The sequence below is a fragment of the Heptranchias perlo genome, chromosome 10 (genome assembly GCF_035084215.1).
Source record: "Heptranchias perlo isolate sHepPer1 chromosome 10, sHepPer1.hap1, whole genome shotgun sequence".
Lineage (NCBI taxonomy): Eukaryota > Metazoa > Chordata > Chondrichthyes > Hexanchiformes > Hexanchidae > Heptranchias > Heptranchias perlo.
The window spans coordinates 48,924,394-48,937,910 of NC_090334.1; the positions used below are offsets into that span (position 1 = coordinate 48,924,394).

Here is a 13,517-nt window from a genome sequence, read left to right on the forward strand (position 1 = left end):
CCCCCCCCCGATCTTCTCCCTGGGCTCACCCCCGATCTTATCCCCGGCCCCCCCCCGATCTTCTCCCGGGCTTATGAACCCTCCCTCACTCCCTTTGATCCACGGCTGCACCTGCTGCAGCAGGCCTTTCTGCCCGACAGCCAGCCAGCCTGTCAATCAGGCTGGCTGCTGGGCGCGAAACCCAGAAGTGCAATTGATGGTCCTCATTACCTTCCGGGTTTCGCAGCCAGAAATCAATCCCCCGCTCCCTTCCAGGCTGGAAGTTAAAATTTACCCCCATATCTCACTCACCCATCACCCCTGTACTCACTGACCTAAATTGGCTCCCAGTCCCCCAATGCCTCCAATTTAAAACTCTCATCCTTGTTTTCAAATGCCTTCATAGCCTTACCCCTCCCTAGCACTGTAATTGCCTCCAGCCCCACAACCCTCCAAGAGCTCTGCATCCCTCTGACTCTGGCCTCCTGTGTATTACCCCCTCCCTTTGCCCCGCCATTGGCAGTCATGTCTTCAACTGTCTAGGTCACAAGCTCTGGAATTCCCTCCCTAAACCTCTTTGCCTCATCACCTCCCTCTCCTCATTTAAGACCCTTCTTAAAACCCGCCTCTTTGACCAAAGTTTAGGTCACCCCTTCAACTATCTCTCTGACTCGGCATCCATTTTTGTCGGATTATGCCTCTGTGAAGCCTCTTGGGACATTTTTCTATGTTATATATAAATGCATGTTGTTATTGTTCAGGGAAAATAGCTTGCTGTGTAAGATCCAGAAAAGTACAGTTTATACCAATTGAATTATTCTTAAATTACTGTGTCTAAACTGGAAATAAAGGGATCTTTGATTGCTCAGCCTTGGTCTAAATGCAGCAGTCCAGTTGTTGCTTTAAAACTGTGGGTTTCAATTTCAAAGGATATTAGCCTTGACGACACTACTTTAGTTTTGGTTAGGCAGCTAGACTAGTAGAGACCCAGTCAAATTTGACTCTGATGGACCGCCCCCTTAATCCTTACATAGAAGAAACTAGTTTCACAAAAAACTCTGCTCAGTTGTCACTCATACACTGGTAGAAAGCAGCAGCCAGGGCTGGCGTTCAGGGCTCGACATTTCAGGGCTAGTTTCTACAAATTCTTAAGATTCCCTGGTTTAGAACTTTACAAGATCTTCTGGTAAGTTTTAGGATTGCCTTTTTCCCTTATCTGCTAAGTTAATAGAGTCTGCAGTAAAAGTAGAATTGAGTACCTCAAACTGAAAATCTTAATCATAGATTGTTTCTTATTCTATAAGGTTCTATCTATCCTGTTGAAGCCAAATTAGAAGAATGTAAACTTCTATTCAGCATTTGTTGTTAAATTCATATTATGAGACAAGCTTTTTGAATGTGTTTACTGGATCCCCAGGATATAAGTGAGAGTGTTGGTCTGGTACTTATTAAGATGTGTGCAGGATCAAAATATCACTCCTGGTTATTTAATATTTTTGCCAAGGAAACTTGACTCAGGAAACAAGGGCTGTGGCAGTAAAAAAAATAGAAAAACGGTGTTTGGTCAAGACAGTTGTAAAGGGAAAGATCATGCAACTGCATATCTAAAGGGCAAGAACTTCAGGCATGTACACTATGGTTTTGATTACCATGTTGTGTACGAATCACACAAGGTCAGAATTTCCAACCGTGGAAAACGTGCCATTAGCATTTTGATTAACTTTAAAAGGCAAATTTAAGCTATATTTTCCTCTGCTTGATAATTTTAACATAGAAGTAGAAATGAATATTACTTTTTTTGCTAAAATTATTGAAGGTAAAAAAATAAATTTCAAATTCGGGGTAATCCCAAATGATGCAAAATATGTACATCATTTAACAAAGAAAACATTATCTCCCATTTATTACAAAATCAAATGAGAACTAATGTAAACTACCTTTTCATTTGGATTGTCTTATTTATCTCAACTGCAAATTGCACAGAAAGTAAGGAGCAATTGGGCCAAACAGTAACGAAAGAAAGGATGTTAAGCATTGTGTATGTTGGGACTGGGAATGAAAGCAGCTGAATATTAACTGGCAAACAGGCGAACCAGAGTAAAGTTTAACCATAAGCTGCCTGAATTAATAAAAACTACTGTGAGTTATTTGAATTTTGTAAAATATTTCCTGTAAATCCTTTGGATCAATGCAAAAAATTGCCAAATTGTTATTAGAATGCAATCTAAAGCTTAGTGTTTGATATAAATGATTACATAGATAAATATGCTGTATTTAAAAGTATATGAGTTTACAGAAAGGAGAGTATCTTAAGACTGAACAGAGTTTAACTAGGGTGTGTACCAGAAAAAATAAACCAATCAGCAGCCACATTAACCATTTGGTGTATAATGCATAGCAACATCAGAGTATATAACGTACTTGGAAGTTATCATATACATCCTACAGTAATCAAGTACTATCTCACAGCTAGTGCAGAAAGTAAGTAACTGCTCAACACATTTTGAGCAGCAAATCACAGTATTAGTTTCTGCACAGTAGCATTTGGTAAAATATAAGGCCACCCTACTTCATGTTATTTCCCATCAACTATTTAATGAAGTAGTAACACTTTGTGTACTTCGCTCACAAAGTGAATTTGCATGACTTTACATATCTGCCTCTCCACTGCCTCTGTGTTGTCAGACTACTTGTCCAACACCCAGTCCCGGATTAAACATTGGGAAGACTGAAGCCATTGTCTTTGGTCCCCACCACAAACTCTGTTCCCTCACCACTAATCTATCCCCTCTCCCTGACCACTGTCTCAGGCTGAGCCAGACTGTTCGCAACCCCAGCGTCCTATCTAATCCTGAGCTGAGCTTCCAACCCCATATCCTCTACATCACAAAGATCATCTACTTCCACCTCTGAAATATCATCTGTCTTCGCCCATGCTTCAGCTTATCTGCAGCTGAAACCCTAATCCATGCTTTTGTCACCTCTAGAATCGACTATTCCAATGCTATCCTGGCAGGCCTGCCATCTTCCACTCTCCATAAACTTGAGCTCATCCAAAACCCTGTTGCCCATATTCTAACCTGCACCAAATCACGTTCACTCATCAAATCTGTACTCGCTAACCTACACTGGCTTCCGGTCCACCAAAGCCTCAATTTTAAAATTCTCATCCACGTGTTCAAATCCCTCCACAGTCTTGCCCCTCCCTATGTCTGTAACCAGCCCTCCAATAATTCTGTGCTCCTGTAACTTTGGCCTTGTCCTCCACTTCCTTTGCCCTACCATTGATGACTGTACCTTCAGCCGTCTAGGCCCTAAGCTGTGGAATTCCCTCCTTAAACCTCTCCGCCTTTCCACCTCTCTCTAGTGCTTTTAAGACCCATGTTAAAACCTATCTCTTTGACCAATCTTTTAGTCACCCATCTTAATATGTCCTTCCTCAGCTTGGTGTCAAATTTTGTATGATTACACACCCCTGTGAAGCACTTTGGGACGCTTAGCTATGTTAAAGGTACTATATAAGTGCAAGTTGTTGCTGTTGTTGTTGTTGATGATGCTCTTATAGAATCAAATGCATAGACTAGCCATATAAAGAAAACATACTTGAATCGATCTTTGCACAAAATATTTAACTTCTGAGCTCACTAGTGGGTTGTTAAATGCAGCATCTCAGACACAGTTTTGATAATACATAAATAGGCAACAGATTTCTTTGCCAAAGTACATGACTGTATGAGGTTCATATGGTTCATGTCTTTCACACACAATGATGAACTGTTCGTATGTGTAGTGAATTTTGTGCATATAGTGAAGTTAGACTGGACGAGGTTTTGTCAGCAAAAAAAGACCATCTTGATTGAGCTTTTTGGTATCACCCAGACACAACCTGTTCCAGCATTTCTGTGAAAAAATTACTTTTTTCAAAGGCTTTTTATGTATAATGTTTTGCATATTGGATTGAGAACACTTTAATCCATACTAGTTTATCCCTTGTGCATTCAGTGGACACAGTGTGATTTATCATATGAAATACAAGGGCAAAAAGCAGCTTATGTTCTGATTGCTATGTCTTTTAGGGTAATTAAAAAGTTGGCTCCTATTTCAGTATGTGGCTATAACATTTCAAGTCATGTGCATACATCAACATTTTGTGGACTCTCTCAGCCATTAATAGGAAGTTAAGATTTATAACTCAGGATGCAGTGAATGCTTCACAGTATTTCTCATTTACAATGTTTTGTGCTATAGCACTTAGAACTTGGTGCCAAAAAGAGATCTTGGCATTGATCACTTTACATTGTTTGTTTGACTGTTGAATCTCCAGGGTTACTTCATTCTTCTTGAAATATGCAGGATTGTTTTTAGTTTTGTTCTAAAATATATTCTCTCCTGAATGCCTTTTTATAGTAATGGTGATGCTTTGTAAAACAAGGTTATAAATAATTAATTAATTAGAGTGATAGTTCCATAAATCTGTCTGACATCAATTACTTTTCCCCTCTGCATTGGTTTTGACACAGAAGTAAACTGAGATTTAGCACAGAACTGCTAGGCTCACATATAGTGATCAGAATAAAGCCTGGACTACTCTGAAAGGTTTACTGCTGCTCTGCCCAATAAAGACGGCAGCCCTGGCAAGCAATCACAAGTGTTGTGATATCTCTTCTGGGATTCCAGCCCCGCCTCTGATTTTGACAGCTTGAGCCTTGCGTATAACACAACCCAGATGTATGGACAACACCACCTAAGCAGCACGTCTGGGCTAATGGGTCTCTTTTATAAGGCAAATTTAAGCCTTTTTTGGTGTAGATTCATGTTACTTGCCAATATTACAACAATGACTACACTTCAAAAGTACTTCATTGACTATAAAACGCTTTGGGACGTTCTGCCAATGCGAAAGTTGTCATATAAATACAAGTTCTTTGTTTGCAGCAAGAAATTATCAATTTCTTTTACAGTACAGTGTTATAACAATCAATTTGCTTCTAATTTTGTTCTAAACAGTATGAATCATCAAAACGATTTATTAAAGCAATATAGAGGCAAATTTGGAACTTGGAAAGTTTCTGGAACAAGGGTTCTGTAAACAGGCACCACATGAACTACAATGGATAAAGTTACTAATGAAGTGAGGCTCCACATCTGTCATATTTTAAATTAAAAAGTAGTGTTGTAAGTTTTTACACCTATCCCATGTCAACAGAGAAATAAACAAAGCTGTAGTGAATAATTGATTAAACATTTTAAATCAAAAAGAGATGATTAGCTAATGGCTCTGTTGAGCTAGCATTTGTAAGCATCGCTTACTACTGTATGTATATTTGATCTAGTTTTGCAGTTCTGTGCTACACAAGAATCTTGGCACAGTGACAAAAAAAACAAAATTGCATTTTGTTAATTAGTTGGTAATTGACATATATACTGATTATAAAATGTTATTTGAATGAGGTGGTATGATTTGCATTTAACTGTCTGTGCACTCTTTTGCTCAGTAAATCAATGATACATTTTGAATAAGCCTATAATCTCTGAATGTCTGATCTTATCAATAACTGATTCAATTACCAAGCAATCATGTTCAATGTTAGCATATTTACCACACCTTTTAGACTAAAATATGAAAAAAAATCTTAATTAATTCTATGGTGTTGCTATCATAGAAACATAGGAACAGCCCCTTGAGCCTGGTCTGCTATTCTATTAGATCATGGCTGATCTATCTGTATCTCAATTCCATTTACCCGCCTTTTCTCCATATCCCTTGATACCCTTCCCTAGATGAATTCTATTGATCTCAGTCTTAGAAATTTCAATTGACCCAGCATCCACAGCGTTTTGGGGGAGAGAGTTCCAGATTTCCACTGCTCTTTGTGTGAAAAAATTGCTTCCTGATTTCACCCTTAACTGGCCTAGCTCTAATTATAAGATTACGTCCCTTGTTCTGGATTCCTCCACCAGAGGAAATAGTTTCTCTGTATCTACCCTATTGAATCCCTTTATCATTTTAAACCCTTGATTAGATTACCCATCAACCTTCTAAACTCAAGGGACTACAAACCAAGTTTATGCAACCTGTCCTCATAATTTAACCCTTCAAGCCCTGGTATAATTCTGTTGAATCTGTGCTGCACTCCCTCCAAGGCCAATATATATTTCCTGTGGTGTGGTGCCCAAAACCGAACGCAGTACTCCAGATGAGGTCTGACCAAGGCTCTGTACAAATGAAGCATCACTTCCTCACTTTTGTATTCCAACTCCCTTGAGATAAAGGCCGACACCCATTAGCCTTTTAGATTAACTTTTGTACCTATGCACTCGGTATTAGTGATTTGTGTACATGGACATCTAAATCCTTTCGCTCCTGCACAGCTCCTAGTCTCTCCCCATTAAGAAAGTATTCCGATTTGTCTTTCTCAGGTCCAAAGTGAATGACCTCACACTTCCCCACATTGAACTCCATCTACCAAAATTTTTGCCTACTCACTTAGTTTGGCTATGTCCCTTTGTCCAGTTCCCATTTTTTGAAAATAATTTCTTGTGCCAAACCTTATCAAATGCCTTCTGAATGTCCATGTAGACAACATCCATAGATATTCTGCTATCCACCATGATAATGACCTCCTATATCAGATAAATAATTTCTGATCTATCTCTAATTCTGATGACCAAAGCATAAAATCCCAATGTAGGATATTGGCCCCATTAACTCCCATTATGTGGCAATTATTGTCCAAGTATAAACTCAAACTGCAATTACAAAACAATGGACATTTTGTGTCATCGCAAAGATATTTCTGCTTTGCAGTAATGCAAGAATTAAGGCATAAGTGAAACTGAATTGGTGTTATTTGGGCAACACCACCTGGAGAAGTTATTCTCAAATTACTCTAGCTTGGCTCCAATGTAAAGAGCCAGGTGATTGGCTGGACCACCTTTCCGTTTCTAATTTAACTGTTTTGTTGATTTTTTTCTAACACTTCAAATTTCACAGCAATTGGACACCAGTTTAAGTACACATTCACAGAGCTCTGCTTCCTGTAACTAGACAGCAGCCTGAGTGGGACTGTATAACTCAGTACTGTCCACTCACACCCTCCTAATAGCAGGTACCAGTTTCAAATGGTATGTACAATATAACTGCAGCACAAAATACAAAATTATGATCCAAACATAAACAGTTCCCCAATTACCCAGGTTTTAAAGGGCACTGTCTTCCTGAAGAAGTGTTTCAAAAACCTCGTTTACTTGGGTTTGGAGACGACCCAGAAAAGGTGCGCAGCAATTTTGTTATTGTGACTTCACGTACAAGTGACATGATGATGTGTTTTGATGTGACTGACGTCCACTTAATTAAAGACAGCAGAATAATTTAGAAATGTAATTACTTTTGTGTAAAATATGACTTTATTAAGTATTTTACATTGAATTGCGGATTTAATGTTTAATATTTAAATGAGCTAGATCATAAGAACATAAGAATCAGGAGCAGGAGTAGGCCTTATGGCCCCTCGAGCCTGCACCGCCATTCAATAAGATCATGGCTGATCTTCGATCTCAACTCCACTTTCCTGCCCGATCCCCATATCCCATGATTCCCCTAGAGTCCAAAAATCTATCTATTTCAGCCTTGAATATACTCAACAACTCAGCTGCCGCAGCCCTTTGGGGTAGAGAATTCCAATGATTCACAACCCTCTGAGTGAAGAAATTCCTCCTCATCTCAGTCTTAAATGGCTGGCCCCTTTTCCTAGCTATGCGGATTTGCAAATTGAGCATTACCTGCAGTTTAGACATCTTGATGATCCAAGAATAAAACTCCCTAGTAAACTGGTTGTGGATTTATCAGAATTCAGGAACAATTTCTCCCTATAAAATGCTGATATTTTGCTAATAATAGAATAAAAGCAAGTTAATAATTTTTGTTTTTGCAGGCAATCTACAATACTATTTTAGCTTGAAATACTTTCTTTTTTATTATTTGATCATTTAAAAAAGAACTCCCTGTGCGCACTCTAACTGCACCAGCTTACTGTATTTAAACAGTGACTGAAATTCGATGCTCTCATTGATCAGTGCAAATTCTGAAATTCCTAATACTAAAGCTGCTTGTTCTACTTTCTTTGAATTACAATGGATCCATGGAATCAAGTTCATTCTGCTGCAGCAAGTGGAAGAAAATACATTACAGAACTCACAATTGCTTACTTCAGCAGACAAATATCAATCACGACAGAGTGAGCTGGGGGGTGATTTTAAACCCCAAGAACGGGTGGGTTGGGGACAGGTAGGAGTTGAAAATAGTTGTTTTTTTGGGTCGCAAATGCAAAATTTTCGGACTTTGCATTCCCAGTGGGAAGCCTGTACTTTTACACGCTGACGTTAAACCCAGAAATAAAGCCAGGTTGCAGTCGCAACCCAAAAAACAACTTTTTTGAACTCCCACCCGCCATCAACCCACCCGTTCTTGGGGTTTAAAATCACCCCCCTGAACTGTGATACACCTGACCCTTGGTAACCTCTGTATCAGGAAAATGTCTGCCATTCTGAGCACCATATTCCTGATACTCCTGTGTTTATATGTAGCAGCAAAAATCTCTAAGATATTTTACTAACGGTGGCTGCTATAGTATTAGTGTCTGGGTTTATGCCATGTGACTCACATGAACTGCTAATTATTTTTAGCTTGGAATGCTCTTTGCCTGCCCACTAATCCATTTGGAAGGGCAGGCTACTCCCCCATGACTTACTCATGAGATTCATGTCAGTAGTACATGCAGCTCTAGATTAGAAAACTAAACGCACAACACCAAACTTCTCAAAATATGTTTTTGAAAACTTCTCAAAGAAGCCTTTATTCTGGTAATAGTGCTGTCATTATGTTGCTTTGTAGCAATTTGTTTACATAGATGGGAAGGACCCTTTTGCAAATTGAATTTTTGCATATTCGAATAAACAAGACATCTTTAAATATTTTAATTTTTCTGGGCAAAATCAAATTGATATAAAGAGGTGGTTGGGAAGGTAGCCAGTTAGCGCACTGAAGTGCCACTCTGTGGATTGGTAGAATGAGTGTTTGCATCTGCAGTTCCTCAGATGGTGAAATTCTAGTTTCCGTAGAGCTGTTAATGACAGGCACAGACATAAGGGCCTAACTCCGAGTGGGAAGATGGCAGGGGGGGGGGGGCGGGGGGGGGAGTTCCTGACGGGAAAGCCGGGTTTCCCTGACGTCTTTATGATTTTGGCATAAGGACATCTTTTATTTTTAAGAATGTTTCATCACCTGACAGGCCAGCCTGATTGACAGGCTGGCCTCAGTTAGATGGGAGAAGAGGAAGAGGATGCGAGAAGGTAAGTCTTAGATGGGGGGAGGGTTGATCATGGGAGGGGGGTTGGGGTCGGGGTGTCACCGGGGGGGGGGGGTTGGGAGTCATCGGGGGCCGGGGTCAGGGTTTACCGGAGGTTGGGGTCAGGAGTCATTGGGGAGTCGAGGGTCATCAGGGGTCAGGGTCGGATATCATGGGGGGTCGAAGATCATGGGGGGGGGTCGACGGCCGTGGGGGGGTTGGAGATCATGGGGGAGGTCGGAGATCGTCGCAGGGGTCGCTGCAGGTAGGCTTGTTGGGCCTGGGGGAAGCACTCCTGCTCCTTCTGGACCACAAGCAGTGTTATAAAGGCACTTACCCGCTGTTTCAGGCCTTCTCGCCTACTCTCACGTGACATGAAGTAGAAGGCCCGGAAATCCCGGCCCTCAGGGGTTAAAAACAAAAAAGCTGTTAAAATGGAGGCCCGTGGCCTCCTTGAAAGCTGTTAGTGACCGATTTGCCTCCTGAGAGTAGTTTGGTTGCCCGCCCCTCGACCTGCCTCTGTTAAAACCGGAAATGGGCAGGTTGGAGGCGGGTTTTAGATTTAAAAATTTTTTACTGCCCCTCCCCACCCCTCCTGGCCTACCTGTTTTTCTGAGTCTTAGGCGTTTTAAAGAATAATTTTAGCCCTTTGAGATCATGTTGTTGTCTATGCATGGCAGTAATTATACTTTTAATTGACTTCCTTAATACTGTGCTTTTTGATACTTTCCATGTGCTTATCACTAGGCACGATGACAGATTGTCAGTGTGGTTAATCAAGGGTTATCAACTAAATGCCATTAAACTAACTAGTAATGCTCATTAATGAATGGAGCCATTAACCATGCTAATAAATGTGAGTTGTATTTTGTTTACATGAATTGTATATTAAGATTTTATTTTCCTCAGATAGGTATGCAAAAGCAAATAGCTTTTGAGGGGATTGAGGCATAATTCATTTCTACACATTTGCTTTTAAGTGTTTACTGTGGTGGAGCAAAAATTGATGTACCATTTATTAAAACAGAGAAAATATTACAAGAAACAATGTTTAATTCAGGTAAAATAATGGAAATTGATGCTAACTGCTTTTGTTCATTAAATCTGCAAACACGGCCCAGTTATCATTTCTTGTGCTCAGTTACTGCAGTTCAAAGATAATTCATAGTGTGAAGTGCTTGGAAATGTTTCAACATGATAAGATGCTACATAACTGTAAATATTATAATTTATGTAAATTAGTTAATTCTTTTATTAGTGTACATGTTCAAATTAAGGAGTCTCTAAAGTTTGTGATGTCAAATTAAGAATAAATCAGCCTAATTGTTTTTTTAATTTTACGTTAAACTGACTGTTCCAGCTCACTAATGGATACATGCATGTACCCAAATCTGTATTGGAGCTGGTTTTTGGTATTTGGTTTATAGGAATAAGAACCCTCAAGCATCATGGTTTAATGCTTTAATTTTTTTTTAATACTGTGTAATGGTGTATGAAAGGCACTAAATTCCTTTGTAGTTCCTTGGCAGCAGGAACCTAGGACAAAGATAGCTTTTAGTCTGCAAATACTGAGTTTCTGCCAAAAACAGAAAGTCATAAAAATAGGAATTTAAACCTTTGTCTTTTTGTCTTGTATATAAAACCTGTATGCCACTAAAAGCTACATATGTGCAAAAGATTCTTACTTTGAATTAAAATATAAGCGAGTGAAATATTTCTGGTATACAGTAAGTGTGTAATAAGCTTCACAAGTGCAATAATGAAATTCAGCAACTGTAACTAACACTTATATAGCATCTTTAATAAATCAAAACAGCCTAAGATGCTTCGTAAAAAGCAGGGGTGGAGGAAAAGAGGGGGAGTGGAAAGACATTGAATGGAAGTTAGGAGTAAAGTTAGGGAGATGACCAAAGGCATGTTTGAAAAGGTAGGCTTTGAAGAGACTTTTGAAGATTGGAAGAGATATAGCAGGGAGGTGAGGTCCAGAGTGCAGGGCTGCTGTGGCTGAAGATGCTACCACGAATGGTGGATGAAGAGAGTGGGACACTACATTGGAGTTGGACCAGCAGACAGTGCGCACTGGAATTTGGAGCTGCAGGAAAATAGAGGTAGGATGGGGGAGGCAATGGAGATCAGTGAGGACATGTGATAGGTGAGTAGGAAATAATGCAGGTAGGGAGTTGGACTTTATGTAAGGTGGAGGTCAGGAAACTAGTGAGCAGAGCTTTTGAGAAGTTTGGACTGGAGGTGATGAAGGTGTGAATGAGTGTTTCATTGAGGTATAGACAGAGGCAGGCTATTTTACAGAGTTGGTAATAACATCCTTGGTAATGGATATGATATGGGGTTTGGAGTACAGCTCAGGAAACAGGATACTGACGTTCGATCCATTGGATTCAACTTGAGCAAGCAGCTGGTAAGGGTATAGAATTGGGGGTGGGGTGGGGCAGAGTTTCTGTTCGGAGCCCAACAGATAGCTCCAGTGTTGCCAATACTAAGTTGGGCAAGTTTTGGTTCGTTCAGAGAGCAAAGTAACAGTATAAGTCAAGAGTGTTGGTAGAGAGGTAAAGCAGGATGTTGTCAGCATACAGTTAAGCTGACCCTATGTTACGGATAATGTCATCAGGGGCAGCATTTGATAAAGAAATAGCAGGTGGCCAAACATGTCATGTTGGGGCATGCTGGAGGTGACGGTGCAAGAATGGGAGAGAAACCATTGCAGAAGATGTGCTGACTACACTGGGGCAGGTAAGAACCATGATGGGGCAGTCCCACAGTGATGGACTACAAAGGAGAGACGGTGGAGGAGGATGCAGCGGTTGAAGGCCATAGACAAGGAGCACAAGAAATGATAACTGGGCCGTGTTTGCAGTCACAAAGCTTGCAGTTGGTAACTTTGACCAGGGATATCTTGGACTTGTTAGCAGGATGGCAGCCAAGTTGAAGGGATTCAATCAAAAAGTGGCGTGAGAGGTGAGCACAAAGCTGGGTGGCAGTCGATGTTGGCAATGAAGAAACTGGGACACGGATGTTCCATTTGTAGTAACATTCCAACTCTCCAATCAAATACCATAACAGTGTCAATCAGAATGAGATCGAAAGAAGAATGTGTTTGCACATTAACTGACAGCTGAGAGGGAGTTACAAAGTTATACAATATAAGGGAGTTGCTTCATTTCAGCAGTGATAGAGGAAGATGCTTCATAAATTGTGACTTCAACCATGGAGGGTAATATAGCTCCCTCATGCTGCCAGGTGCAGCAAATCTCACAAGTTATCTAATTACAATACATAGCCAGTATCACACAACAAATACAAGCATATTATAGCCATTTGTGACAGAATTGAAAGACCACATCATTGTGTGATAGGAATTAGTTCCATACAATATATTTGTAAGGTGTTTTTTGATAATTGCGCCGGTGGTGAAGGGAGTGAATGTTTAGGGCGGTGGATGGGGTGCCAATCAAGCGGGCTGCTTTGTCCTGGATGGTGTCGAGCTTCTTGAATGTTGTTGGAGCTGCACTCATCCAGGCAAGTGGAGAGTATTCCATCACACTCCTGACTTGTGCCTTGTAGATGGTGGAAAGGCTTTGGGGAGTCAGGAAGTGAGCCACTTGCCGCAGATTACCCAGCCTCTGACCTGCACTTGTAGCCACAGTGTTTATATGGCTGGTCCAGTTAAGTTTCTGGTCAATGGTGACCCCCAGGATGTTGATGGTGGGGGATTCGGCGATGGTAATGCCGTTGAATGTCAAGGGGAGGTGGTTAGACTCTCTCTTGTTGGAGATGGTCATTGCCTGGCACTTGTCTGGCGCGAATGTTACTTGCCACTTATCAGCCCAAGCTTGGATGTTGTCCAGGTCTTGCTGCATGCGGGCTCGGACTGCTTCATTACTTGAGGGGTTGCGAATGGAACTCCTGCAGCAACGCCCTGGGGCTGAGATGATTGGCCTCCAACAACCACTACCATCTTCCTTTGTGCTAGGTATGACTCCAGCCACTGGAGAGTTTTCCCCCTGATTCCCATTGACTTGACTTCAATTTTACTAGGGCTCCTTGGTGCCAAACTCAGTCAAATGCTGCCTTGATGTCAAGGGCAGTCACTCTCACCTCACCTCTGGAATTCAGCTCTTTTGTCCATGTTTGGACCAAGGCTGTAATGAGGTCTGGAGCCGAGTGGTCCTGGCG

At 40.8% G+C, this 13,517-nt stretch overlaps 1 protein-coding gene across 1 annotated transcript in view; it reads left to right on the forward strand.

Annotated features, from left to right (window-relative positions):
- Positions 1-1,057: 1,057 nt before the first annotated feature.
- LOC137326514 (neuroblast differentiation-associated protein AHNAK-like) overlaps positions 1,058-13,517 on the forward strand; it is an 84,866-nt gene continuing 72,406 nt past the window's right edge. Inside the window, exon 1 of the mRNA XM_067991667.1 lies at positions 1,058-1,165. The gene's annotated coding sequence lies outside the window, so the exon portion shown is untranslated. The remainder of the gene's footprint in view (positions 1,166-13,517) is intronic.